A 10241-nucleotide genomic window follows, 5' to 3' on the forward strand; every position below is an offset into this window, starting at 1 on the left:
GCAATCTAAGTTTCTGCTTCAAAACACAAAAAAACAAGATGGCAGCCTCTGTAAAGCAAGGCCCTTGCGTAACTTGCATATAAAAGGCTAATTCTAAGGCTACATTAACCAAACATGTTTTATTTTGAAGTGAATATACACTCATACAAGCAAATGTATGGCTAGTATGTTGCATCTCTCCTACATTTTACACACTGGACCTTTAACTGGACTGGTCTAAACACACAGAGGTAATCTACAGTGAAGGCCCAGAGCTGAGGAGGCTCAGCATCTGTACACAATTCCTCAGGATGTTTGATTAATCAGTGGTGACCAGTGCTGTCCCCTTAATTGTGTGCTTGTCCAACACAGAAATTCATTCAGTGACAGAATCGTTCCGCCAGGTTGCACAACAGGAGCGCCACAGGAAATCGTTTCTTCCGGCTATCATCAAACTATGCCATTCAGTTCTACCCTCAGTGTCAAACTAATGAGAACTGATAGACAGAAAATGGACTTATTCTATTGGCAATATCTATCATTCGTGCAACAACAAAATACTTGGTTCAACAGTCCATGTGCATTCAACCATATACAATCTCTGCTGAAATAATAAACCCTGTGGGTTTGACAGCATTTTCAAACAGTTTCAGTTTCAGTTCACTTTAAGTGTTTTTCTGCATTGTTAGGGCCCAGAGCACTCACACACTCACACTCCTGGAATCATTTTTTTCTCCCCAACGGATCACATTTTTGAGGTACTACACATTGGTGAAAATGGACAGAAATTGGCACACACATCAGAACCAGTGAAAATATTATAACCCACCTGGTAGGACAAAGCCAGGTTGCACCAAATTTCACGAAACTTGGTGAAAACATGTCACAGTCCAAGACAAACAAAAAAGTCTATTGAGACCATGGCCTCAACTCAATAGGAAGTCAGCCATTTTGCGTTTATCTTAGTGTGGCACACCTAAAATAGGTAACCACAATTTTGTTTTATTTTTATGATTGCAATTATTTTATGCAAAGTATTGTTTTTTTAATGATTTATTATTTCGGTGGTGCAACACAAATATTGAGATGGGGAGGGCGGAACCGTTGTTTCCCAAGAGTTGCCCGGGGAATGGTTAGGGGTGTGCAACCGCTGCCGCTCTCAGAGACAACCTGTTAACGGGAAAAACGACAACCTGCTCTCCATGTGTCTCTCTCCTTTACCTGCTATCACAGGTCAGTGTGTGTGTACACCGTGATATTTGCTCCGTGATTTTGTTCTATATTAACAAATATTAAGAGCGTGATTGTTTATAGCATGTTATCTTAATGTTTTGTTACTAATTGACAGAGAACATATTAGAAAGTTTCCCCGCGAAGACGCCATTTTGTGCCGCGCGCGGCCGCAGTTGCACTATAAGTGAAAAGTCTGTTTGTTGTGAAAGTGTATTGTTATGAGTTTTATCTGACATAATTATTTTTGTTTTTATTTTGTTCATGCGCCTGTTGCCAGGTAGATTTAGTTTTGACATAAGCACTTTGTTTAATTTAGTAATTTCAGTGCCCTGCTATGGGAGCAAGGTAGAGATATAGATATATATATATATGTATATGTAAAGGAGTTAAGCAGCGAAATTACACTACCTGGACTAGTGTTTCTATCAGTTTGGACTGTGGTGAAAAAAAGGTAATATATATATTTACGGAACTGTTATGAATCTGAATTTCAGAAAGTATGTTTAAAGAGCAAAAGATGAGACAATTTGTGAGAATAGAATGTTGGTTTTGATTGTTTGGTGAAAAGGTAAATCTGAACATAACACTGAGATTTGTTATATACATTGTGCTTATGTGATAATTGATGTTTAATAAAAGCAGAGACAACCTGTTAACGGGAAAAACGACAACCTGCTCTCCATGTGTCTCTCTCCTTTACCTGCTATCACAGGTATATATATTTGTTAATGTGGTCTCACATCTCTGGGACCCGTAACAAATCTTGGGGGCTCGTCCGGGATCAGCACCAACTCCTGGTCTGGGGCTGATCCACTTGATGACATCTTGGACCAACACGGGAGCTGATGCGAGCAGAGAGCTGTGAGTCAGAGCAGAGACCAAGAAGTTGCTGAGCTGGTGAATCCATCGTCAAGGACAGGGAGAAGCTACCGACATGGCAGAGAGTGGAAGGAAGAACCTAGTGTGGGACATTAGGAGGAGTCTACTCACGTTGTCAGCGGAAGAGCTATTCCAGATTGCCAAGGGCGTGGTTCCAGTGTTGGAGGAGGGTCAGCCTGAGCTCACAGAGGGAGATCATGAGAGCTGCTTCAACCACATCAGTTCATTCATGTACAGTAAGCATCTGCTTGAGTCTGAGGACAGTGGTATGGTACAGTTGTTGATTTTAAAGGACACTATTGATACTGTTGTGATGAACCGAAATGTACTGCTTTTGTCTGATAATAGAGGTAATCTTGAGTTAGACACTGCACCGGCACCCACACAAACAGTACATGTAGCTCCCTCTACAGGTAGTGACATCAGTAGAACGCAACAAACAGTCCAAGAAATGAACACAGGCATTATCACTGATCAAATGTTGGGACACACAGACAAACCCGGTCCACCTAGTTCCACTTTGCCTAGTAGGCACAGCAATGTTTCCACAGCTAGCCCAGTGAGACCAAAGCTAACCAGTGAAGTAGCTGAGACCACAAATACTGATTTGCTGGAAATGCTCACTAGCTATGAAGAGCTTGGAAAAAGGCTTAGACAGAGTATCATGACACCAACAGCCCAGTCTCCAGAAGGCTTCACCTTGTTACCAGCACAGACTTCTGGGGCTCGTAGTGACTCGTCATACAAATCCTCCACAAGTCAGTCTGCTGCCCACCAGGGCAGAGAGGGAATGATCTCTTTAAGAGAGCTCTCCTACCTCCAGAGGAGAGAGTTTAAAGTGCAAGGGGGTCAAGTTGGCGACCACTCTTCCGACATAAGCTACAGCAATGTCTGTAAACAAATAGAGGAAGGAATTAAAGAAGGCTTCCCAGACACAGAAATAGTTCGCAGTGTCCTAAGAATAATCAAACCTGGAACCTTTAAAGATATGCTGATCAATAAGGATGACCTCACAGTAACAGAACTCAAGGGGTTCCTCCAGGCACACCTAAGGGAGAAAAACAGCACGGAGTTGTTTCAGGAGTTGATGTGTGCTAGACAGGATGACAACGAAACACCACAGCAGTTCCTCTACCGCGTCATAGGGTTGAAACAGCGTGTCCTGTTCACGTCTAAACTGTCCGACACCGGCATAAAATACAATGCTGCTACTGTTCAAGATGTATTTTTGCATACAGTCTATCAGGGACTAGGGCAGAAACACAATGACATACGACGAGAACTGAAGCCCCTTCTGTCAAACAGCGAAGTTGGCGATGAAACAATATTGCGCCACGTAATGAGGATCACTAGTGAGGAGAGTGAAAGGCAGAAGAGAATAGGCTCTTCTCGTAGACAGACGACAACCAGTGCACATAGTGCACAGCTTGAGCTCAGTGCAGTCCAAGAACCCAGCGCTAAGCATGAAAACGCACCAAGTAAAGCAAAAGCTGACCCTATTAAAGAGCTTACAGCCAGAGTGGAAGAGCTCACAAGCGTGGTTGAGTCACTTAAACAACAATGTCAGCCACGACCGCCAGACCTAGTCAAGCAATTTCCTCAAGATCAGGCAAGAAACAGGAAAGAGAAACCTTATGGTTGTCCACAGTGTGTCGAACAAAACTGGCCAAATTGTAACCATTGCTTCTCTTGTGGTGGTGAAGGTCACAGAGCTGTAGGCTGCATAAGGAGGCAAAAGAATCAGGGAAACTGGACTCGGTCGCTGCAGGGGGGCACCCAGTGATCGGAGCTGACATAGAGCCCCAAACTGAGTATTCTGTGGGAGCAAGAACTCAAGTCAATTCCAGTGGCAGCAAAGCTAATTATTCCCTGTCCATCACTTCAGACTTAACTTCACAGAATAGTCACAGAGAAAGTGGAAACTCTACCCTGCTCTCCTTTGAGTCACCTGGTGCCAAACGCGGAGCTGTTGCCAAGCTAATAGGAAAAAAAGCTCTCATACAGTGTAATCTAAGTGGCTTAGCAGTGACTGCATTGCTCGACTCTGGGGCACAGGTCAGCATGGTGAGCCGTGCTTGGAAAGACAAGTATCTGCCCGACCTCAACATCCGACCAATGTCTGAAATCATTGAGGAATTGGACAAGCTGGAGGTGTGTGCAGTTAATGGTGAACTTATACCATTTGATGGCTGGTTACCCATAATGATCAATCTACCAGAGAATGATGACCCCAGTCTTTCCATCAGTGTCCCATTTCTGGTCAGCAGTTTGCCCATGGAGAGACCGTTAGTTGGCTTTAATGTTTTAGAACAGCTCATTGAAGGACAGCCAGAACGATTAATACCTATCTTGACTAAGCTTCTTTGTAATGCTATCTGTGTTTCCAGTGAGAAGGCTGAAGCAGTTGTGAGCTTCATTCAGACACCAGAGCCTGTCACGCCACAAGGGCGCTTAAGAACAGGGGTAAAGGACATCGTCATCCCAGCTGGTCATGTCGCCTGGGTGAAGTGTCGCCTTCCACCAACCATGAACCCCACTGGCAGACTGGTGCTTTTTGAAGCAGATGAGAGTGGTCAGCCGCTGGAGCAGCTGGATCTAGGCGCAGGATTGGTTGAGGTACAAAATCCTGCTAAGCCTTATGTCACAGTGGCGGTTGGCAACAACACCAAACATGATGTCACCCTACTACGTAAAACAGCCCTGGGAACCTTGCAGCACATTGAGAGGGTGGTGGAAGCTGATCCTTATAACAAATCCATGCCTACTACAGGAGTCAATGAAGTCACTGCCCATGTCACAGAGCCAAGCCCATCTTTGTGGCAGCCTCCTGTGAACCTTGATGAGTTGGAGGAGGAACAACAAGAGCTTGTGAAGAGGATGTTATTTGAGGAGTCTAAGGCATTTGCGAGAGATGGAGATGATATTGGGTGTAACCCTAGCCTGCAAATGGTGATAAATTTAAAAGATGACATCCCTGTGCAGAGGGCGTACACTTCCATACCAAAACCGCTTTTGAAAGAGGTCAAAGAATATGTCCAGGATCTTCTTGTGAGGGGATGGATAGTTAAGTCGAAGTCATCCTACTCTGCCCCGGTGGTGTGTGTGCGAAAGAAAGATGGTACCCTGCGCCTTTGTATAGACTATCGGCTGCTGAATCAGAAAACAGTACCAGACAGACACCCACTTCCCCGAATACAGGACCTGCTGGACACCTTGGGTGGATATTCTTGGTTCAGCATCCTCGATCAGGGTAAGGCCTACCACCAGGGTTTTGTAGCTGAAGGTTCACGCCACCTCACGGCCTTCATCACACCCTGGGGGCTTTATGAGTGGGTGAGGATCCCATTCGGTCTGTCCAACGCACCTGCAGCCTTCCAGAGAAGTATGGAGGAGATGTTGAGTTCGCTCAGAGATGAGTGCTGCATACCATACCTGGACGACATTCTCTGCTACTCACAATCTTTCAAGGATCATGTAGAGGTGGTACGTAAGGTGCTTCAAGCTCTGCAGTGTCAAGGAATAAAGCTCCGGCCAGAGAAGTGTGAAATGTTCAAGAAGGAAGTTCGCTACGTTGGTCGACTTGTGTCCGCTGATGGTGTTCGAGTTGATCCTAAAGATCTAGAGGCTGTGTTTGCACTGAAGGCTAAAGCCCCGCAAACAGTAGGTGATCTGAGAAGGGTTCTTGGCTTCCTCAGCTACTACCGGTCATACATACAGGACTTTTCAAAAATAGCTAAACCGCTATATGAGTTGCTCCAAGGGAAATCCTTGCCAAAACAAGGCCAGTCCCAGCAGAGGAGGGTCAAGGGGCCCCAGCTGTCATCCAGGGCACCTATAGTGTGGACTTCTGCGCACCAGAGTGTACTTGAGAGATTGATTGAAATGTTAACGCACCCCCCAGTTCTAGCCTACCCCAACTTTGACCTACCATTTGTCCTGCATACTGATGCGTCAGAGCTAGGCCTAGGTGCCGTCCTATACCAACAACAAGATGGAAAGTTGCGAGTCATTGGGTTTGGGTCAAGAACGCTAACTTCTGCAGAAAAGAACTATCATTTGCATAGCGGAAAGTTAGAGTTCCTTGCTCTCAAATGGGCAGTGTGTGAGAAATTCAGGGACTATCTCTTTTACGCTCCACACTTCACAATCTATACTGACAATAACCCACTGACATACATTATGAGCACAGCAAAACTCAATGCAGTTGGTCACCGCTGGGTGGGGGAATTATCGGACTTTCGGTTCAACATCAAGTATAGACCTGGGAGAGTGAACACGGATGCCGATACTTTGTCCCGAGTTCCCCTTGACATCGACAACAACATGGTGACCTGTACAAAGGAGTTGTCGCAGGAGGTGGTAAGTGCAGCTTGGGAGGGAAGTCAGGCAGCCCAGAGAAAGGATGTGGCCTGGGTGGCTGCTCTTGTTGTTTCCTCCCTTGATATTATACCACAGCCTCGCGCACCCCTGCAGGGAATTACACATGATGAATTGGTGCAGGACCAAAAAGAAGACCCCACAATTGGAGAGATCATAGGGCTCAAGGAGTCTAACATCAGACTCACAGATGACATCAGGAGGTCTGTAAAGGGATCTGCTTGTAAGCTCCTTCGCGAGTGGGACCGGCTGCACCTTGAAGGTGGAATTTTGTATCGACGAACACCAGAGAGAAAACAATTAGTCCTACCCCTTAAATATCAGTTGCTTGTCTTGAAACACCTTCATGATGATATGGGGCATATGGGCATGGAGAGGGTACTCCACCTTGCCAGAGAAAGATTTTACTGGCCCCATATGAAAAGATTTATTGAGGAGTATGTCACTAAGAAATGCTGTTGTATACAACAGAAAAAACCCACGTTTCAGGTGCGTGCACCCATGAGTAGCCTAAAGTCCAACTCACCCCTTGAGCTTGTTTGTATAGATTACCTGCATCTTGAAAAGAGCAAAGGGGGCTACGAGTACATTTTGGTGGTAGTCGACCATTTCACAAGATTCGCCCAGGCTTACCCGACCAAAAACAAGTCAGGAAGGACAGCAGCCGAGCGCATATACAATGACTTTGTACCTCGCTTTGGGTTCCCCAACAAACTCCATCATGATCAGGGACGAGAGTTTGAGAATGAACTTTTCCGAACACTTGGACAGCTTGCAGGAGTAGGTCACTCTCGAACGTCTCCCTATCACCCCCAAGGTAACCCAGCAGAGCGGTTTAACCGTACATTGTTACAGATGTTGCGTACCCTGACAGATAAGGAGAAGGAGGTGTGGAAAGAACATCTTGCACAGATTGTGCATGCGTATAACTGCACTCGTCATGAGTCCACCGGTTATGCACCTCATTTCCTGCTTTTTGGTCGACACCCTCGCCTCCCGGTAGACCTCTTGTTTGGCTTGTCGGAGGAGATTGATTCAGAGACTCACAGAGGTTATGTGGAAAAATGGCGTAAAAGGATGACAGAGGCCTATCGGATCGCTAACAATAACAGCTTGTCTTCCAGTGCAAAGGGCAAGTCTTACTATGACCAGAGAGTGAGAGGTGTGATCCTACAACCTGGGGATCGAGTGTTGGTTAGGAACGTCGGAGAGCGAGGAGGGCCCGGGAAACTGCGCTCCTACTGGGAGAAGAGGACATATGTGGTGAGAGAACAAGTGGCAGATAACCCAGTGTATATCATTTATCCAGAGGGTGATGGCAAGGGACGAGTTAGGACCCTACACCGGAATCTGCTTTTGCTGGTCAATAATCTGCCAGTGGAACTCCCACAACAGCCAACCAAACGGAAACCGGGGTCAAAACAGACAAGGATCAGATCAGGGAACACACAGGTGAGAGTGAGTGACAAGAGAGATCAAACGGCTGACACTGAGGCCTCTGGTTCAGATGATGAGACAGACAGTGGCTATTGGTTGAGAATACCAGCCAGATGGGCTGAGCCAAGAACAGCCGTTATCCCTGAGAAATTAGCTGTTAGTCAAGACAGCCGAACCCCGGCATTGAAAGCACCAAAGCCTCCCAAGGAAAGGTCTGTTCAGACTTATAGGGAACCTGTCAGAGTCCATGATGGATCAACACAAGAAACGCCTGTAGTGGAGGCTCCAGACAGTGATGAACATCTACCTGATTCAGCTGGAGTCTATGAAGGAGGTCAGACATGGATGGAGACTCAAGCGGTACCAGGGACAGTTCCCACACTGCTGGCAGGTGAAGTGATGATGGAGGGGGATAACATACCAGCAATCGTTAACTCACCTCAATCAGACACAGAGCCAGAGATCCCACAGGCAGCGACCTCTCAACCCTGCTCACCTATCCCACTGCGACGGTCGACTCGGCAAAGACAGCCAGGTCGAGTGTTCACCTATTCATCACTTGGCCATCCCACATATCAGACACGCCCCACAGTGAATGCACTAGATACTTACATCGTCCCCTATTGGCACTCACAGCCGTTTCCACTATCATTTCAAAGCACACCCCTTCTTCAGTGTCCGTATTTACCCCTCAATTATCCTCTATATGGTTACTGAAAGGTCACATATAGTCAGATATCAGGTCCATACATGTTTGAGGTGTGAAATGTGGTATAATGTACATAATTTGTGAATAGTTTGTATATTGACGTCCATTTGGATGGTGATTTAAGTGTCAGGAGCCACTTTTGTTGTGGGGGAGTGTGTGGCACACCTAAAATAGGTAACCACAATTTTGTTTTATTTTTATGATTGCAATTATTTTATGCAAAGTATTGTTTTTTTAATGATTTATTATTTCGGTGGTGCAACACAAATATTGAGATGGGGAGGGCGGAACCGTTGTTTCCCAAGAGTTGCCCGGGGAATGGTTAGGGGTGTGCAACCGCTGCCGCTCTCAGAGACAACCTGTTAACGGGAAAAACGACAACCTGCTCTCCATGTGTCTCTCTCCTTTACCTGCTATCACAGGTCAGTGTGTGTGTACACCGTGATATTTGCTCCGTGATTTTGTTCTATATTAACAAATATTAAGAGCGTGATTGTTTATAGCATGTTATCTTAATGTTTTGTTACTAATTGACAGAGAACATATTAGAAAGTTTCCCCGCGAAGACGCCATTTTGTGCCGCGCGCGGCCGCAGTTGCACTATAAGTGAAAAGTCTGTTTGTTGTGAAAGTGTATTGTTATGAGTTTTATCTGACATAATTATTTTTGTTTTTATTTTGTTCATGCGCCTGTTGCCAGGTAGATTTAGTTTTGACATAAGCACTTTGTTTAATTTAGTAATTTCAGTGCCCTGCTATGGGAGCAAGGTAGAGATATAGATATATATATATATGTATATGTAAAGGAGTTAAGCAGCGAAATTACACTACCTGGACTAGTGTTTCTATCAGTTTGGACTGTGGTGAAAAAAAGGTAATATATATATTTACGGAACTGTTATGAATCTGAATTTCAGAAAGTATGTTTAAAGAGCAAAAGATGAGACAATTTGTGAGAATAGAATGTTGGTTTTGATTGTTTGGTGAAAAGGTAAATCTGAACATAACACTGAGATTTGTTATATACATTGTGCTTATGTGATAATTGATGTTTAATAAAAGCAGAGACAACCTGTTAACGGGAAAAACGACAACCTGCTCTCCATGTGTCTCTCTCCTTTACCTGCTATCACAGGTATATATATTTGTTAATGTGGTCTCACATCTCTGGGACCCGTAACATTAGCTATTTGCACGTTCCGTACATGTAAACTTCACAGGAGCGATACAAGCCTGGCCAGAAAACATCAGCCGAATGAAAGCATGAAAATTGAGTCAAGGACAAATAATGCCACCGACTGGCAGGGCAGCAACTGCAAGAGCCCACTGCTTTCAGCTTTATTTTTATATTTATTGTCATATAAATTAAAGGGTCATCTCTCTTACTAAGCGCATATTTCTTGTCATGTATTTCATGTTAAATGTATATATTTTATCTGTTGCTAATATTGTGTTTATCTCAGTCTTATTTCTTATTTTATTTTCCTGGGTGTAATTATAATTTCGAATGCGCAATTATAACGCATCCAATTCCCTCCGGAGGATTAATAAAGTATTTTGATTCCTGGGTTTTATGTCCTCCCCTTCCCCTTCTTGAATCCTACAAGTGTAGGTCCAGGAAACAACCA

This window comes from Solea solea, chromosome 13 (genome assembly GCF_958295425.1).
Source record: "Solea solea chromosome 13, fSolSol10.1, whole genome shotgun sequence".
In the NCBI taxonomy this organism is placed as follows: Eukaryota; Metazoa; Chordata; class Actinopteri; order Pleuronectiformes; family Soleidae; genus Solea; species Solea solea.